Source organism: Vipera berus (genome assembly GCF_964194415.1).
Source record: "Vipera berus genome assembly, chromosome: 2".
In the NCBI taxonomy this organism is placed as follows: domain Eukaryota; kingdom Metazoa; phylum Chordata; class Lepidosauria; order Squamata; family Viperidae; genus Vipera; species Vipera berus.
Window position 1 is genome coordinate 196476529 of NC_138203.1, and position 21129 is coordinate 196497657.

Genomic DNA, 21129 nt, shown 5'->3' on the forward strand with positions numbered 1-21129 from the left:
ATATAAGTCTAAATGTTATTGCTTTTGCGATTATATTTCATATTTCTTAACCACCCATCTTCCTCAACTGCTTTCCTTTCGGTGGCCATATTTGTTTGAACTGGGAGGGAGGATGGACAACAATTTTACAATTCTTCTAGTGATTTTGGCTAGAAGTAGAAGCTTGGCAAAATTCGTATTAATTCCCCGAGGTAAAAGAAAGAACAAAAACAACAAATGCTAATCCCAAAGGTAATTTTTTTTTCCTTGAAGGTGTTTCACTTTTCATTCAAGAAGATTCATCGGTTCTGGCAGGATGGTGGGGGAATGGAAGGAGTAGTTCTGACAGAATGGAGCGGGGGAATGGAAGGATCATATTTCTTTGCAATCATCTGGTCATTAGCAGTCTCTGAGAGCTGTTGAAGCCAATATTTGAATATTTGTTATTAGTATTGTCTGCTATGACAGCACCAATATTGATTTGATTTTCTACTCAATAGGAGATCTTTTCCACAACTGGGCTCTGTTTTCTTTTAATGTTTCAGATCTTCTCAGATGGTTCTTGTCTCTTGCTTCCTTTATCAGAGGAAGTCAATGTGCTGCAATAAAGGACACAAAGTTCTCTCTAATGATACCCCTATTTGGGAATACCATTGCTATCACTGCAACTCCATTTCAAAACATAATAATTTATTTGGGCTTTGTAATGCTTGCTTAGTTTCCTTTACAATTTTATGCATGGGAAGTGGCATGGTGATTCTGTTACTGTTCTATCCAATCTTTTTTTAATAATATTTTATTAATTTTCCAGTTTTACATTTAAGTATTTAAAAAGCAACATAGTGGCTGGGTTAATCAATAGTTAGATAGTCTTATCCAATATTACCCTGCTGTTATTTGTTTCCATGTCTCTTATAGGCCACCTGAGATTGTAAGGCAGATTGAAAAACTTTTTCATAAATAAAGAGCCTGACTCTCCTACAGGCATACCATGTGAGGTTCCACAGAATTAGAGCAACTCCAGGTTCAAGACATTTGTCTATAGACTACAAATGTCACTGACCCTTTATAACCATGTAACGAAATTGTCCTTCATTCCTTGTGTGACTGCTCTGTTCAAGGTCTGAAAATATAGGCTGAGAACTTTGACCTCTAGTGCGAAATAAATGTGGTTCTCCTTGCATGAAAAGTAAAGCTGCAGCATTACTATCATGCCAGCATACATGGAAATGAGGTGACACAGGGAGTAAGGTGCATTTGTTAGCAATAATACTTCGTATGCAGAGTTCAGCTGCTGAGTTATTTTTTCTCTCTCTCTCTCTCTTTCTCTCTCTCTCTCTTTTGAATTCTGGAATCATTACCACTTCATTGCAAAGCCACCAGCAGGCTGTCTTCTCCAAATCAGCCTCCTGTTCATTGCAAATTAGAAAGTCGATGCCCACTGAAAAAGAGGAAAAGAACAAAGAAAAGACATCGGATGAAAGCAGCAAAGGGTTTGCCAGGATCTGCTGCAGTCTTGATCCTGCTGGGGGCAGGGATGGGGGAGATTCTTGAAGGTTATTATTCTGCCTGTGATCTTAACCTCTGCCACTGGCAGATTGTGGGTGCCAAGTGGGATTTAGAACAACCCTTCTTTCTGTATACGAATGCCCATTTTGGAAGATGAAATTATTTCTCTAGAATAAATAATTTAAATAATGATGATCTAATTTTGGCTCCTGGGTGAAGCAATAAATAATATATTTCTGCTCATTCTGCTTTCAAGAATAGCATTTAATCACAAATGCTGAATATTTTTTCAACGTTTGTTTTTGTAAAGAAAGAGGAGGAGGAAGCGATGCCGTGCCAATCAGTCTGGAGTGAGTGGCCTGGAAATAAAAACCAATCGGATTATAAGTGAATAAACATATTTTATTCATGGATTAGAGTCTTCTGCACTATACTATATGTAGATTTTGGTGGTGTTTGACAGTGTTCATCACTGCTCAAAATACATTTACTTGTTCTAACTCTGCCTTTTTTCAGAGTACCTATAGCAAAATGCTGAAATGTAAATAAGGAAAGACTAACCTGGAATCCTAAAGTAGGGTAAGTCATTGACTTCCCTCATTCACTGAAAATGATATCTGCATGTTTTGGAGCCCCTCTCACAGGGCATGAGGCCCTGTGGTATTTTGCAGGAAGTGGCACATGAAATATTTTCTTAAGACAAGAGAAATAAAGGTTTAAGGATTGCATTTTGCTTTGGTTTTGGAGAATGAAAAGGAAACTCTCAGAAAGGGTAGTTGATGGATAGAATGTGAAGCACATTTTGTCCTAGGTTTTGTTTGATGGTGGTGAGGCTAGGCAAATGCCTTTCAAATGTTCACCTCTTTTCCAGTGGAAACTTTGCCAAAGAGAATGGGAAAGTCTGGGGAAAGTCAAAGTTTATTTCTGCCCTTCCAAGGTGTGTGGAGTTGTTGATGCTCTCTGAGTTTACTTGTTTAATGCAGACGCTTCATTACCCAACTAGGTAACATCATCAGTGCTAGTGAGAGTGGTGTTTTCTCCCTCACAAGATTTAGCCTCGATCCTTTGGTAAATTGACTTCTTGTCTTTTCTCAATAATAGCTATGATTTCATTAATGGCACCATTGTATTACATCTCCTTCTTCCCAAGTACTTACATGCATGGAGTACAGCTGCCTTCATGCCCAAAACACTAATCAAGACAGCAGCGATAAAGTGGAGGAAAGTCATTATTTGTTACTGTAAAACAGCTGAACTGAAATTAAGCAGAAATAAAGTAGCAATTTGTTCTTGTATTCATCCATTCTACTTATGCATTACATGCATAAGGATGTAGTGTGGTGTATATATTACATATTTAAATTAATACCTACGGGATATGGCCTGAAGGCAAATTTTGCAAAAATAATGCTGAAGCTAAGCAGATATGGATATGTAGAGAATAAAGTGCTTGGCAGATCTGCCTGTACCATATATTAGTTCAGTGATATAATCCCAGAAATATCTGTATTATCTGTATTTTTTTTCCTTTTTTAAAAATTAGTTCTCCAATATTACAATAGTATCTTTAAAAAGCAACATGGTGTCTGGGTTACAATAGTTCCATTTCAGACAAATGCATATTATTACAAACAGGGCTTTTTTTCTCATAGAACACTCAGAACGGCGTTCCGGCACCTTTTTTTTTTTGCAAAAGAAAAAAAAAAGCTGCTTCTATTGGCTTTGGAAAGCCTATTGCTGTCTTGGTTCTTTTTTATGAGTCATGAACTTCAACTCCCAGAAATCCTGAGCCAGCCATGCTGAGGGGAAAGAGAGAGGTTTCCAAGCTGAGCCATGCTGGCTCAGGAATTCTGGGAGTTGAAGTCCTTGAGTCATAAAAGAGCCAAGTTTGCCTACCCTGCACTAGACAACATTAATATTATTTACAAGGTTACTTCTTTAGGAACTAAACTTTTAGAATCTAAAACAGCTAATTCAAAAAAGCCAACAGAAAAGAACCTCACATTTTTCATCTGCTTCTGTCTTTTGGAAGGTAAAATTAGATAACAAAATAATCTATTTCCTATGTTAACATCTCTTCAATGAAATCAATAAATCAATAAGGAAAGAAATGAGAAACATTTTTCTCAATGTAATATGTCTAATTTAGCTGATGCTAGAAAAAAATAGTATCTTTTGTAAATACTCTTGAAAACTATTTTGAATCTATAAACATCTATTACAACTAAACTACTTTAAATTAAACAATTCTTAAGAATGAAATATTTTTAATTTGGACTTTACTTTTACTGTTTGGACTGTTGTGTGTTTTGAAAAAATAGATTATTTAGAATCTAGTTATGTTGCACTTCAGTTTTTAAATAATTAACCTAGTACACATAACACATAACAATATATGATGTTTTCCATGGTGAGCTTAACATCAATAACAACATTTATTAAAAAGGCTAAAATAATTTCTGGTGGTATTATCTGTACATTAAAATTTTGTTTATTCACAATCTTTCACTTTTCACATTCTGGGTAAGCAGTAGTCATGTATCCTAGCAAAACATGTTACAAATGTGCATAAGCATGGTCAGAGCCTTGGTGGAGCAGTGGGCTAATGCCTCCTTAGTAACACCAGCTGCCTGCAATTAGTGCAGGTTCGCATCCCACCAGGCTCAAGGTTTACTCAGACTTCCATCCTTCTGAGGTAGGTAAAATGAGGACCCAGATTGTTGGGGTCAATAAGCTAACTTTGTAATAATGCCGCTTGGGGGGGGCAGCAAAAGCCCTAATAAGCAGGCATATACATAGAATGAAGGCTACTGCTAAGCACATTGGTTTGTGCTTAAATTGTAAGTCGCCCTGAGTCTTCAGAGAAGGGCAGGATATAAATGGGATTAAAAAAAGTAGCATATGCCTTTTTAAAAATATCAAACATGCCAAGAAATAAAAATAAGTCCAAAATATCTGTATTACATCCAGAAATGCCAACTTTGCAACCAATATTTCTCATCCATAACTATGGCACCCTAAGGATACCTGCATACATGCAAATGCTTCTCTGGGATCAGTAACACAGCAGGGATTACTTTTTCCTTCCAATAAGATATACCTAAAACCAGTTTAATGCATTTGGCAATTGTACTAAATTGTACTAAAAAAATAAATCTCATTGTCAACCAATATAATTCATTTAATTTGAAATCAAGTGAAAAATTGATTTAAATTGTTTTATTAAAACAAATTAATGGCAATTATTTTATAAGACGTTGCCTCAAACAAAATGAGTTTGACATGCCTGCTCTAGATAGCTGAATGCTCCAAAATAAATTCTAGACCAGGCCTGTACATGCAGCCTACCAAGCACCCTTGGACAGAGCACAGACTTTTTTAAAAAAATAATAATAATAAAATCACCACCACTGCCCTGAAAGTCATGTTGCCTAGTGCCTCCATAGCTTACCGTGACCATGAGCTCCAACACTGTAGATGCTCCTCTAGTCACCAAATCATTGATTTGCCCACCAGCATTCTTTTGCAGACCACAAAGATTTTTAATTTATCAGTGTGGGCCTTTCCCTTCTACAAGTTGCACAGATCTCGTCTAGATTTTCCTCTTGGTTTCAATATACCCAATTGAAAGCTAGGTGGAAGTCAGATCAAAAGGTTGGCATCACAACTACAGATCAAAATTTAGTAAAGCAAATTAGAGATTCAAATTGTGCACATATAAAGAGGATAATGCTTTAATTGAATTGGATTCGGAAACGGAACTGGTTAAAGACTGCATGATAAAGTGGGCACAAAAGATTCAGGAACCAATTTCGCTGGACACCTGGGAGATAATTTGGGTCAGAAATGTTAAATTTACCCAGACTCAAAATTTAAGAGAAAATTTTTATAAAATGTTTTATAGATGGCATCTGGATCCCAAGAAGTTGTCTAATATGTATCCTAATTTACAGTCTAAATGTTGGAGGTGTGGTAGTTTAGAAGCTACCTATTTTCACATGTGGTGGACTTGTAGAAATATAAAAACTTTTTGGATTAAAATTTGGTGGAACATTCAAAAGATTTTTAAGAGAAAGATAAAGTTTTCCCCGCAATTGTTTTTATTGGGCATTGTTGTAGATTGTGATGTTAAAGAAACTAACTTGATGTTGAACATGATAACGGCAGCACGGTTACTGGTGGGACAATATTGGAAGAAGGATAGTTTGCCCACTGTAGAAGAATGGGTGTTTAAAGTTTCGAATCTTGCAGAAATGTCTAAGATTTCTGCTTATCTGAAGGATCATTCACTGGAAAGATATATTTCAGTTTGGAGGAGATGGATAAATTATATTCAAAACAAATATGGGACTAAAAAGTACCATTTAGCCTATGAGTAGATTTTAGTGGGATATTGTTATTGGTACGTTGTTTGTAGTTATGTTAAAAGAGAGTTAAAGCGCATTATGAATTTGGTTAATTGTATATTATGCATAATTTTTATTTAGAATATGATTATTGTAACTATAATCCTGTATTTAGCTCTGGGAAGTGGGGGGGAAGTGGGTGGGTTTGGGGTGGGAGGGATTTGGGGATATATTGTAAAATTTTGTTTTTGTAAAACTCTTTAATAAAAAAAAATAGATTTTCCTCTTGCCTTCCCGAGTTAACTCCTTGGTCTGTCATTGAGCAAGAATTGACTTTGTAGGGAAGCATATTATCATTTGATGTATATTTAACATATGTTCTACCTTTATTTACCGATTATATAATATTTGTATGCAATCCACATGGCGAGGTTTGGGGCAACTTACAATAGAAAAAAATATATTTTTAAAATCAGAAGATTAAAACATAAAAGCAGGGCTTTTTTTCCTCATAGAACACTCAGAATGGCGTTCTGGCACCTTTTTTTGTACACACACACAAAAGCTTTTGCACAAGCTATGCTACTCCCTCTATTGGCTTTCGAAAGCCTATTGGCTGTCGTAAACCAATAGGAATTGCTGCTGAGCACGCCAAAAGACCTGGCTGGCAAACGTTGCACTGGCAAATTGTCTGCAGCAAAGGCGAGTTGGCAGGAACTTTGCATCCCTCCCTGCTGCCCAACTACACCATCTCAACTAGGTAAGTAAGAGAGGACAAGGAGTGGGAGGTGGATTCTGTGGATTCCATGTGCACTCCTTCCTTGTGCTCACCCGTGACAGCCAGGCTGGTGGCCTTCCCGGTGCTGGACCTGTGCCACCATCGCCTTACCCTGCATGCCTAAGTGGCTGCTCTGCATTGTCTGGCCCGCACTGCCTCCGCCGCACGCCCCGCACAGCCCCGTCATATAGAGCGGGCCCTGCTGCTCCCACAGCACCAGCCGCGCTGGCTCCGGCCCCGGGGGAAAGCCTGCCACCAACACCCCTCACACCCATGACTGCAGCAGCGCCAAACCCCTGCCCCCCCGCCTCCTGCGACTGCCAAGATGAGAGTTCCGGCACTTTTTTTTTTTAGAAAAAAAGCCCTGATTACAAATCTCCAAATTGTTGTAACCAATACTTCCTCTCTCTTGTTTCCTTTAATACATATTATCTCTTATCTAAATTAACATACTTCTCATTGCTATCCATGTCATTTAATAGTTTTCTTATATTTGTCAATACTTTGGTATATTTTATATTTTAACATTCCATCTTTAAAACATCAAACACCTTATATATTTTTCCAGCTTTAATTTTACATTGATATTAAAATTAAACGTTTAAAGTTTCTCATTTTCATATTGCTAAATAACCTCCTTTCACTTTACACAATTTTCTCCGATACCTAGTAATGTAAATACACTCCTTATTTGTCTCATTTCCATATCAATGTTAGTAGTACAATATTAGAATGGTAGTCATTAGGATACCAATTGCAAGGAGGAGAAAGAAGAGGAGGACAATATAATATTCTTATTTCTCATTTATAGTTTCCACATATTAAAAATTAACCAAAATTTCTTCTGTTTCAACATTTAATACATCCTTTCAAGTCACTCCATCCAAGTATGTTAGTTACATTCTACCATTCTTAACATGGTAGAATGTCATTTAATCCATGTCATTTAAAGAGCTCAATATTTCAATGTTAGTATTCATACATCTGTGTTTTATTTTTTTTTAATTAGTCAGTATTTTTATCTACTCATCAAAACAATCTCTCATAATCCAAGTACAATCCTGTCTATTTTGGTATTATCTATTTCAGGCGTCTTAAGGATGTCCATATTTCTTCAATCTTATTCTTGCTTTCTTCCTTTGCCATGTCATTTTTTGCTTCTTTGCCTCAGGGTCATCAAAGCATTCTTGTGTTATTATATCATATTGAAGTAGCCCTCCAGTCTCCATTTTTTAAGGATTGAGGAGTCTGTTAACAGCGCCAAATCTTCTCATTATTTTCACCTCTTGATATAATTGTCCTGGACTAAATAAATTTTTTCCCACCTGTTTCCCATTATGGTCTTCAAAGGTCTGTGTTTGTTGAATATTTAATTCTTCTGCCAATGTATTTGATTGTTCAATTTCTTCTGTTAAGTTCTGTCCCGATAAAATATTAGTTGTAGTCACAGTTTGAATTTGTTTCTTTGAGATGCTTTCTAATTCTTTTCCAAAAGCTCTTATTTCATCGCCAGCTGTAGAAAGGAACTGATAAGTTTGGTAAGATATTTCCCACATAGCATAGATTTGTTTTTGAAACTCTTCCATGGTGGAGTTTCACATCTGGTGTTCAAGGTTAATCTTATTTTGTTTTTCTTAAATATTTTCTTGATTTTGTTTAAAGAGAAAGTCAGATTGCAATTTCAGGTTTAGCCACTGGGTGTCCCCCAAGTACTTTGAAAGTTCTTTTCTTTTAGTCCGTTTCTTTTTTTTCAACATTTTTTTTAAAAAAACACCCCTGAGCTTGCTCGCCGCTTATTTGAAGGGAGGGTTGAATTCCCCCCTCCCTCTCCACAGGGGGAAAAGTACTTAGCAGCTTATTTAGGTGAAAAGAAGAAGATTAAGGTATAAGAGAGGAATCTTACCCCCGTCTCTTCCACGCTGCCTTAATGCTGCCTGGTGGTAAGTTTGACTTTGACTGTCTGCAGCCTAGTAACTGGCCATATTACTATGGCCAGTCTTTCGTCCCCTGGTATGAAGGGAATGCAGGCAGTAATGGGGGGTTTGCGGCTCCCCCACATTTCTGCAAAAGCTCATTCTTTCTGGTTGCCTCTCCAAGGCAACTCTTCGGCCCTTTTAGCCCCCCCCCCAGTAATGCAAAACTGGACGTGGAAGACGAGAGCCATCCTCCAAACGTCTATGTCAGCTGGTTTGGCAAACTGGAAGCCTGTATTATCTGTATTTTAACTGTAGTGACAAGCATTAATCAAGGTAAATATATAAGTGACATACTTGGAATTTATCCAGCCATTATGAATAGAATATAGAATGTAGAATATTCTTTATTGGCCATGTGTGATTGGACACACAAGAAATTTGTCTCTGGTCCATAAGCTCTCAGTATACATAAAAGCAATAACATCATAAATAAGATACAAGCAACAGAATGATAGTTATAAGATACCCAATAGGAGTATGTAATAAGAAAGGTGAGAAGGATAATATTAATACAGCCCTAGTACATGGGTAAATATACTTAGGCATAAGACAATGTTGTGGGAATTAGGTGTTTAGCAGAGTGATGTCATGAGGGAAAAACTGTCTTTGTGTCTAGTTTTTTTACATGCAATGCCCTATAGTGGCATCCTGAGCGGACAATTTGAAACAGTTAGTCAACACTATGGAATGTTAAAAGTCTGAAAGAAAGGAAGGGAAACTTCATGGCAGATTAAGTTCAGTTGATAAATGTAAAGGAAAACAGCTCTAGAAAGAACAGTTTGAAATGTTCACAGAAAGTGCTGGGCTCTAAATTAACTAAACTCTGTAGGCTTGACCAGTAATATCACCGTAATTCTTGCAGTAAATTCCTTTGCTAGGTGGAAGTCAAAGCCAACAAAAAATGTCACTTGCATAAAAGTCAGAATGAAAATGAGTGTCATAAATAACATATTGTCATTTTGTAAATGAATGGTATGTCCACCACTCATAGTGGTTTACTCAAAATGGCATTGCAGAAATAAGATGGAATAGCCAGCCAAAATAATTAATGAAGTAAATGGATTTCTTTCTGAAAAGGCAGCAAAAATATTGGAGTTCTTCACATACCTCTCCATTATTCAGAGAAAATAAATAAAATTAGGATTATATTAAGCAATAGTGGTCATAGTCTTTCATATAAAGTTTAATTAGAAATACATTTAGTCAGCCCGAACCATAGCCACCTAATAAATTTAAAGTATCTGAATTTGGTCTACTTCCTTTAAAGAACAGGACTACTGAATTTGGTCTACTTCCTTTAAAAGAACAGCAATATATAAAATCATCACCAGCACCAGCACCATCATCATCCCTTCTTCTTGAATTCTGAGTAGCTTGCCAGGAAGTTCTAGATGGAGAGGTCAGAATTTGCTTTGATAAAAATACCCATCTTAAAATTTTTTCCTCTTCTTGAATTTTGACAAGCTCTTGTTTGAAAGAAAACACAGCATACATTTGAAATGGATCCAGTAATCCAGACCACCTGTATTTCAGTTGATGCAAAAGCCTAATGAAATATACTGAAGTGATAGATAACATATGAAATGATGCATAGGCACTTGATTTCAGTTGTGGAATAGGGCACATTGTCTTTAGCCTCATGTTCTCATGATGGATCAGCTCCTTCAAATATCTAATCTAGGACTGATAGATGAAAGCTTGATTTTCTAGCCAAATGTTATGACAGATATGTTAGTTGACATGCTTATTTCAGAGTTTTGCTTCATTTTTCTTTGCTTCCCCTTGGTTCGTTTTGTTTGCAATATCACCTGTTTCAATATAGTACATAAAATACTTGCTTTTTTAAATGGATAGTTTCAAGAGAGTTTCAGGGTGAGCTGAAGGTCAGGGGAACAGAAGGGAGGAAATAAGGGGAGAGGAGAGGAGGGGAGGGTAAGAGAAAGGAAAGGAAATGAAAGAATCAGGATAGAGATGGAAGGGACCTTGGAGGTCTTTTAGTCCACCCCACTGCTCAAGCAGGAGACCCTGTATCATTTCAGACAAGTGGCTGTCCAGTCTTCTAGGAAAGGAAAGGAAAGGAAAGGAAAGGAAAGGAAAGGAAAGGAAAGGAAAGGAAAGGAAAGGAGGAAAGGAAAGGAAAGGAAAGGAAAGGAAAGGAAAGGAAAGGAAAGGAAAGGAAAGGAAAGGAAAGGAAAGGAAAGGAAAGGATCATAGGCAGTGCCAGATAATTGAACATTTTGCCCAGCTGCAAGGCCACAGGATAAGGCTTGGGGACTATCTGAAATAAAATAGGTAGTTGTTATGTATTAGGCTTAAAGAGCACCTTTAAGCAGTTACAGAACAGATACCACCAGGTGGCGCTGAACTGAAACTGTTGTGGCCGCTGTCAGTTTTCGGCGGGAAACTGAGGTTCAAACTGATTGGTTGGTAGCGTACCCGGCCAGGTATATAAAGGGTACAGGTACCCCTATTCCCCCAGTTCAGTTACTTCCTGTCACAGAATAATTAACATTCCGACCAGAGGAGGATGGACCGTGGTTCATTTGCATGGTGAATATTAAAGAAAAGAAAATCCGAGGCATATTCTATTGTAAAACTTTTTTTTTTATTAAAGAGTTTTACAAAAACAAAATTTTACAATATATCCCCAAATCCCTCCCACCCCAAACCCCCCCACTTCCCAGAGCTAAATACAGGATTATAGTTACAATAATCATATTCTAAATAAAAATTATGCATAATATACAATTAACCAAATTCATAATGCGCTTTAACTCTCTTTTAACATAACTACAAACAACGTACCAATAACAATATCCCACTAAAATCTACTCATAAGCTAAATGGTACTTTTTGGTCCTATATTTGTTTTGAATATAATTTATCCATCTCCTCCAAACTGAAATATATCTTTCCTGTGAATGATCCTTCAGATAAGCAGAAATCTTAGACATTTCTGCAAGATTCGAAACTTTAAACACCCATTCTTCTACAGTGGGCAAACTATCCTTCTTCCAATATTGTCCCACCAGTAACCGTGCTGCCATTATCATGTTCAACATCAAGTTAGTTTCTTTAACATCACAATCTACAACAATGCCCAATAAAAACAATTGTGGGGAGAACTTTATCTTTCTCTTAAAAATCTTTTGAATGTTCCACCAAATTTTATTCCAAAAAGCTTTTATATTTCTACAAGTCCACCACATGTGAAAATAGGTAGCTTCTAAACTACCACATCTCCAGCATTTAGACTGTACATTAGGATACATATTGGACAGCTTCTTGGGATCCAGATGCCATCTATAAAACATTTTATAAAAATTTTCTCTTAAATTTTGAGTCTGGGTAAATTTAACATTTCTGACCCAAATTATCTCCCAGGTGTCCAGCGAAATTGGTTCCTGAATCTTTTGTGCCCACTTTATCATGCAGTCTTTAACCAGTTCCGTTTCCGAATCCAATTCAATTAAGGCATTATATATCCTCTTTATATGTGCACAATTTGAATCTCTAATTTGCTTTTCTAAATTTTGATCTGTAGTTGTGATGCCAACCTTTTGATCTGACTTCCACCTAGCTTTCAATTGGGTATATTGAAACCAAGAGTAACTTATGTTTTCTTGTCTTAACTCCTCTACTGGTTTAAGTTGCCAATCATTCCCTTGCAATCTAAGTAGTTCCTTATAAGAAACCATATCCATACTCACTCCCATAGATACGCCCTCTATCGTGTGTCCAGGAATTCCCCAAATCGGTATTTTATAATTTAACTTATAATAATACTTTTTCCAGACACGCAATAAAGCACTTCTAAGAATATGGGATTTAAAAGCCCTGTCTACCTTCTTATCATAAAGCAAGTATGCATGCCATCCATATACCAAATCCCATCCCTCAAGATGAAGTATTCTCTTGTTAGTTAGATTAAGCCAATCACTAACCCAGGTCAAGGCAACCGCATCATAATACAATTTCAAATTCGGCGCCTTGAGTCCCCCTCTTTCCCTGGCATCTTGTAAAATCTTGAATTTAACTCTTGGTTTTTTCCCCGCCCAGATAAATTTGTTAATACCCTTCTGCCATTGATCAAGGTTGGCATCCTTTTTCAATATAGGTATCATCTGAAACAGAAAGAGAAACTTTGGTAGAACATTCATTTTAACAACTGCAATTCTTCCCAGTAATGATAATTGTAATTTTTTCCAATTATTTAAGTCCCTTTGTACCTTCAACCATAGTGTTTCATAATTATTCTTATACAATTTTACATTTGAGGCTGCAATATATACTCCTAGATATTTAACCTTCTTCACTATTTCAAAACCTGTTAATTTAGATAACATATCCCTTTCACTCATAGATACATTCTTGGATAGTATCTTAGTCTTATTACTATTCACCTTAAACCCAGAAACCTTACCATACTGAGTTATAATTTCCATCAAGTCTATAACCGACTGTAACGGTTGGGATACTGTCACAACCAAGTCATCAGCAAAAGCTCTCAATCTATAATCATTCTGTTTTATTTTAATTCCCTTTATCAAAGAGGACTCTTGAATTTTAATTAGCAAAATCTCTAGTGTTAAAACAAACAATAATGGTGATAGGGGGCAACCCTGTCTTGTACCTTTTTCAATTTTAAAAGTCTCTGTTAATCCCCCATTAACTATAATTTGTGCAGTTTGTTGTTGATATATAGCTTTAATAGCATGTAGAAAACCTTCTCCAAAATTCATCTCCTCAACAACTCTTAATAAAAATTGCCAATTCAATTGGTCAAAGGCTTTCTCTGCATCCAAAAATATCAATGCTGCAGAGACTTGGTTGTTCTTATCCAAATGATCTCTGGCGGGCTCGGGACAGGGGTTGTTCCTCTGTCCTAGTCCTTTTAGACCTCTCAGCGGCTTTTGATACCATCGACCATGGTATCCTGCTGCGATGTCTCAGGGGGTTAGGAGTGGGAGGCACAGTTCTCCAGTGGTTCTCCTCTTACCTCCTGGGACATTCGCAGTCGGTGTTAGCAGGGGGGCAGAGATCGACCCTGAGACCTCTCATTTGTGGAGTTCCTCAGGGATTGGTTCTCTCGCCTCTCCTGTTTAACATCTATATGAAACCGCTGGGTGAGATCATTCGTGGTTTTGGAGTTGGGTATCACCAATATGCTGATGATACCCAACTTTTTATTTCTACCCCAAACCACCCCAGCGATGCCCTCGACGTGATGTCCTGTTGCCTGGAGGCGGTCCGGGTCTGGATGGGGAGGAACAGGCTTTGACTCAACCCTGACAAGACTGAGTGGCTGTTCGTGCCGGCATCCCGGGAAATTCCGATTATCCCATCATTGGCCATGGGGGGTGAGCTATTACCCCCCGTAGATAGGGCCCGCAACTTGGGGGTCCTTCTAGATTCACAGCTCTCCTTGGAAGAGCATATTGGAGCTGTGACTAGGGGGGCCTTTGCCCAGGTTCACCTGGTGCGCCAGTTGCGGCCCTATCTAGACTGGGATGCCTTGCGCACAGTCACTCATGCGCTCGTGACCTCTCGTCTAGACTACTGTAATGCTCTCTACATGGGGCTGCCCTTGAGGTCCACCCGGAGACTCCAGCTGGTGCAGATACTCCCATGTTACACCTCTGCTCCGCGAGCTGCATTGGCTACCGGTTGCTCTCCGGGTGAGGTTCAAGGTGTTAGTTATGACGTACAAAGCCCTTCATGGCATGGGTCCGGATTACCTACGGCAACACCTGTGACCGGCATCAATGTCCCTCCGTCCAGTGCGCTCCCACAGAGAGGGCCTCCTCAGGGTGCCGTCGATCAAAGAATGCTGATTGGTGACCCCCAGGGGGAGAGCGTTCTCTGTGGGCGTGCCAGACCTCTGGAACAGCTTACCGGTTGAGCTCCGGACGGCCCCCGACCTTCGCTCCTTCCGGCGCGATCTTAAAACATTCTTTTTCGAACAAGCTGGCCTGGTCTGACGGGATGGGGTTGGGTTTTTAAAATTAGTTTTTAACTTAATTAAGTATTGATTTTATGGGCATGATGTTTAATTGGTTTTTAATGGTTTTTAAATTTTTGTATCTGGTTTTTTATTGTGTATTGCCCTGTTCACCGCCCTGAGTCCTTCGGGAGAAGGGCGGTATAGAAATCAAATTATTAAATTAAATTAAATTAAATTAAATATTCAAGCAAGTTAACAATTTGTCTTACATTATATTTCATATACCTCCCAGATATAAATCCCGATTGATCACTATGAATCATTTGTTTATTATCCAATGGATTCAAAATGAACTTTTTCTCCTTAGTTTTAATCTCTTCCTCAATATCTAAACGTTTTTGCACTTGCTTACGCCTATAAGCATTATTCATATAAATCAAAACCCCTCTCATATAGGCTTTACTAGCATCCCAAACCATTTCCGTCGAGGTACCTTTATGCATATTCATGACAAAAAATTCTTTCATATGTTCTCTACATTTCTGCAAGAACAAGTCATTTGTAAATAAATTCTCATTCAGCCTCCAGGATCTCCTACTAGTGTCTTCAGCAAAGAACTCCAACCAAACAGGACTATGGTCAGACATTGTCCTAGGAAAAATCTTAACGTTCTTAACCGAAGAGGAAAGATCAGTAGTAATCAAAATGAAGTCAATCCTTGAAAAAGATTTGTGTCTATCCGAAAAAAAAGTAAAATCTCTGTCTCTCATATTCCTTTCCTGCCATACATCTCTTAATTCCAGATCTTCCTTCAAATCAAAAAAAGCTTTAGGCAATTTTGAATTAAAAAAGTTTTTAGAAGATCCCTTCTTATCTTCAGATGGCACCAAAACCCCATTCCAATCCCCCATCATAATAACAGATTTGTAATCCAGTTCAATTAGTCTCTGATGTAAAAATTTTTTGCTGTTGCTGATTTGGAGCATATAATCCAATAAGAAGAACTTTCTTTCCTTGTAATGTTAATTCAATACTAACATATCTCCCTTGTTTATCCGATTCAATCAATCTTGCTGAAAAGTCTTTTCTTAAGTAAATAACCACTCCAGCCTTCTTGTCCGGAGCAAAAGATGCAAAATGTGTTCCCAATCGGGAATTAATCAAATATTTTTGATCTTTTAATGCAATATGTGTCTCTTGTAAGCAAACAATGTCATTTTTATGTTGTTTCAAATAAAAAAATAGTTTCTTTCTTTTCTGTGGTGAATTTAACCCATTAACATTCCATGTCAGGAACTTCACCATCTCTGGTGACCATGAGCCTTTGGAACAAGGCGTGAAGATCAGCTGTTGCTCTCTTAGGATGTGCTCCTCCCACAGGCTCTGAAACAACTGCATCTTGTGTAGCTGGACCAGTTACAGGCTTTTGTTTTTGCTCTTTTTCCATACGCTTATGTGCAGCTCTTGTCATCCTCTGTTCTTTTAGATCTTCCTTTAATGCCAAACTCTGCTCCATGGCCTCCGGCTTCTGCGTCTCCTCAAGGGGCAGTAACATTGCCCCTTCACTCAATTGTTTATCATCTTGTCTAGCTTCTGTTCTTTTAATTTGGGGAGATGGTGGTAAACCTGCTTTCAGGACCTTAGTGTAGAAATCTTTTGCTTTTAAGATTGTATCCAGTCTGTATCTGGTCCCTGCATGATTTACCACAATTCCAATAGGTATTTCCCATCTGAACTGGATTTGTCGCTTCTTAAGCTCATCAGACAAAAAGGCAAAATCTTTCCTCTTTCTAAGAATTTTTGAAGGTATCTCCTTTAAAATCATAATATCTTGGCCTGCAATCTGAAATTTTTCCCGATAAAAGGCCTGGATAATAGAATTTCTGGTTGATCTCCTGGAAAAATAAATCACTACATCTCTAGGTAGACTTTTTTGCCTAGCAATCCAGGAGTTAACCCTGAATATCTTATCCATTTCCTTAAGTAGTTCTTCAGGTTCCCATTTCAAAACAGGAGCCACTGCTTGTGCTATTTCCCATTCCAAATTTTCTTTAGGATTCTCTTTGAGGCCTCTGATATGCAAGGCAAACTCCATGTTCTTATATTCTGATATAATAACCTCATTTTCTGTTCTGTCAATCTTGGCCTCTGCTCTATCAATCTTCTGTTCAGCATCAATAATTTTATTTTCCAAGTTCTCTACATACTCCATAACTGAATCCACACGAACATCCAGGCGTTCTATATGTGCAGCTAAGCCCTGGAGTGCAAACACTATATCTTCCCTCATCTGGTTGTTTTGATTCTTTATTTCTTGTTGCAAAACTTGTGTTGACTGCATCACAACTTGCTGGATGTCTGTCAGTGTAAATGCAGGAGGTGGGGCAGAGGGTGGTTGTACTGTAGGTTTCATTGAAGTCTGCCCTGCAGCTTGTGGTATAGGTGAGGAGATAACATTCTTAGAGAGCGGGGGCCCTCCCCCACGTCTCGCAGCCATCTCTTAAGTTTCAATTTCCTCTTTCACCCAGCAGAATCAGAGTTCAAAAGAAAAAAAAGGGGGGGGAGAAGAAATAACAATTCTCTCAAAGTTCTTAATCTTCAATAAGAAGAATAGGGAACAGGCTTTCAAATACACAAAATCCGATACTGGATAAAGTCAGTTGCAAATTGTATCTCTTGCTTTGTAGCAAAATATAACAATTTTCAAACACAGTCTCTTCACACAGGAGAGAAACATTCCAGCACCATTTTTACTCCATTTCAAACTTGAAACTTGAAGAAGATAATGAAACTGAGTTAAAGTTGAAATCCAATTTATAAATTCAGATCTTCCTGCTTTGCTCTGCCTGCTTTCCAAAGGAACAAAATACTCACAGTCCCCTCTAAGCAGCAGGTGTAGTTGTCGTGTCTTGTTCCACTCCTTTTGGAGTGAAAACGTCCTGGGAGCGGAGAAAGCCTGGGCTCCGAGGGGGCTCACCCTGTTATCTCCCAAACTACTTGGGAGAATCACAGGGGAGCTCTACCTCTATCCAGGCAGGCTCGCCTCTCCCTCTTCTCCCGAGGAAGAAGCTCCAGCGCCGCGGAACAGCTGATTTTCGCTGCCTCCGGGCGTTTTGACGCTTCCCAGGATCGGGCGGCTTCAGAACGCTGCCATTCAGCGCGGCAGCGCTACCGGAAGCCTTCTATTGTAAAACTTTTAATGAGAAAACAAAAGACCTAAACTGACTACATTCTCTCGTCAGGCAGAAGAGAAAAGTAAGAAGTAACTGTGGGAAACTTTTTCTAAGCATGCGCACAAAACAGTCTAAAACCATAACATAGCTGGACATATGAGATTCACTATGATAAGATAATAACACAGGTGCAGAGAGCAGAGGGAAAAAAATGTACAGACAAAAATAAGCTGCTGACAAAATTAAAAAACGGCAGTGACACTTCCCACAATAAAGAGTTGCCATGCTGAACTCACCGTCTCGGTGTCTTTCCTGCTTCCCAGAACCCAATACACAATAGTAGCCATAAGATTTATGGAGAGGAGGAAATAGAGGAAATGCAGGGAATGAGTAGGAGGGCCAAAGATTAAATGAAGATGAGTGGGATGGCAGTGTCCATGGTGGTCGGTGCATTTACATTCTCTCTCTGTAGGTTTTGGGTTTGAGATATGTAGATTTTATGTCTGTATGAGAAAAGAGGGAGAGAGTGGGGAGGGAGATTTGTAGAGTGGTCTTGAAATAGAAAGTAAATGAATAACTAAGGAAGTGGAACAAATGACTGGTGAGTGTAAAAACCTGCAACTGTTGGTGATAATTTATGGATCATTCAATTCACTTCTTCCTAATAGTGGTCTCTATACTGTGGAGATCTCCTACAGAATATTATAGAAATTGTGCATTCTACTTGTAGAAAAATTCTGCTTTGCCTCAGTGAGTATCTGGTAATCTTTGACAAGGATGAAATATTTTTATTTTATTTTATATTTTAAACCCAGGTGAGAGTAGACATGGCACTTTTTTATATACACCCAGTCAGACTCAGCCAAATCAACAGCTAAGACTCTGATAAATATGAAATAACTAATTGGAAACCTAGAGGCTGAAAGATACGAGCAGCCCAAATCTTTCTATTTGTTCTTTCAAATGGCAAATTTTGCATGCACACCGTAGCCGGGTTGTGTCCCTTTTCTTTGTTTGCAGAGGCTTAAAGCAGTGGCTCTTGAAGTTGCTTAATGAAAATGTCAAATGCCTTTATATCAATTCAGAACTTTTCTTCAATACAATATTTGAATTAAAGCTTGCCTGATGCAGAAAAGAACTGTCGGTCTAAACAGTTGGTGGAAGTAATTAGAGCATTTTAAAACTGAACAATCTTTCTGAAAGCAGAGCGCTACAGCAACACAAAATGAAAAGAAAACAAGATTTAAAAGCTGGCACTTATATACTACAGTATATATTAGTGAAAGCTTAGACTCTTCTTAGGCCAACTGAATTTTCACAGTTATTTATTTATTTCACATTTTTTGTAACTCACTCCAATCTGCAAACTCTGGTTGTGCACAACACAGTAAAAGAAAGGAATAAAATTGAACAAAAGACATTCAATTAATAGAAATCCTTCAGACAGCCACTAGAAATATCCAGTCCTAAATGAAAGTATTGATAGAATGGGGTTGATTTTACTTGGCAAAGCAGTAAATGATGTAACTAAGTGCCACAGTATATGGGACTTTGTATGTTGCTACCAGCATTTTAAATTGTAATCCTATTGATAACCAGTACAGCAGCCAATGTTACTCTACTATGAAGGGATGGTCATGTCAGTGAACTGTTGCTGCATTTTAGACTAAGTTTAGTTCCAAGTCATATCCAGAAACTGTCCCATGTAGAATATACTAAAGTAATCAAACCAAGTAATAATCAAAGAATTGTGGTCACCAAGGCATTTATTATTTATTTGAAAGTTACATGTCTTCTTAACTCTGTGATTATTCTGGGTGATCTCCAACTCTAAAAACAGCACAAAAACATCAGCTCATAAACCATATTGAAGAGGAAAGATCAAAGCACACCAGGAAGAAAGAAACAAAGAGGAAAAAAATAATCCAGCCTTACATCAATAATCCTATAAGAGGTTTGCCACCCATCCTATCCCAAGGCCTGAGGGGAAAGCCATATTTCTAATGATTTCTTCAAAAGAATATAGGGTAGCACCATAGAAATCGTTTGGGGAGATGTTCCGGAGGTCAGGCACTGTGACACAGAATGGGTCCTGGGTCCCATCAAGTGACATTGTATATTTGATGGACTAGAAACATGACAATTAAGCTGATCATACAGGAAGAACAGAAACTGCTTGACATCCTGGTTACAAATCGATTCAGACTGATTGATAACCTCTCCTACCGGTAGTGTCTTCAGGTAGGTTTGAAGAGTTCACAAAAATGTTAACCCAGTGTTTACTTCTTGCATTATGAGATTATGAGATGGAAGCAGTCCATAATTTTGTTCTATTTCATTTCCATATAATTTACAATTAAAACAACTTGGTCAAAATCCATATTTTCCTGTCTTTGGTGGCAATACTGCTCTCCAGTACACATTTTATTTTACACCATAAGAGGTTCTGTTGCAATGAGAATAGTAAAACATGTTTAGTGAGCGTGAATTAGATATTTTTTATGTGTGTGCTTTCAGGTCAGGATTGACTCCTGGTGACTGCCAGAACTAGTCCTGCATGGTTTTCTTTGCAAGATTTCAGAAGTGGTTTGCCACTGCCTGCTTTCTTGGGCTGAGAGAGAGGAACTTGCCCAAGGTCACCCAGCTGGTTTTGTACCAAGGCAGGATTAGTCTCTTAACTGCTATACCAGGCTGGCTCTCTGAGAATTAGATTAGTTCACTTAAATCAGATTCAACTACCAGTAGTGGTGGGATTCAGCCGGTTCACACCACTTCAGCAGAACCGGTAGCTGATTTTTTTGTTGCCCAGGTCCAGAATGGACTTCCGGAAGCAGCATCCACACAGAGAACCGGTTGTTCACATATTTGAATCCCACCACTGACTACCAGTCTCCCAAGTCACCTCCACCTTTCTTTATCATAGCATATAGTTTCTATATAGGAAATCTGTGTTCTAAATGCCCAGCTGAGTGAGAGCTCTGGTAGCAGGGTTTAATACAAGTGGTCTTAGACCAGGGCTCCTCAACCTTGGCAACTTTAAGACTTGTGGACTTCAACTCCCAGAATTCCTCAGCCAGCTTTGTCCATAAGTCTTAAAGTTGCCAAGGTTGAGGATCCCTTTCTTAGAGGACAGAACATTAAAGAGAGATTGCTATTAAAACTCTCCTATTTTATTCATAATGCAGCATAAATGTCATGTAGCCCTTCTATCATGTTATGTCCTGCTAAATTTATTTTATTTCATTTATTTTTCACATTTTGAACCACCTATTTCCCTCCAAGAGGGACTTCAAGAACGATTTCTTTTCCAGCTGTAATAGACAAAGGGTAAATCTTCAACACTTTTTATAGGAATGGCTATCTAGTTAATTCATACCTATAAATATATAAATTTAAGTATGTATATTATCTATCTATCTATCTA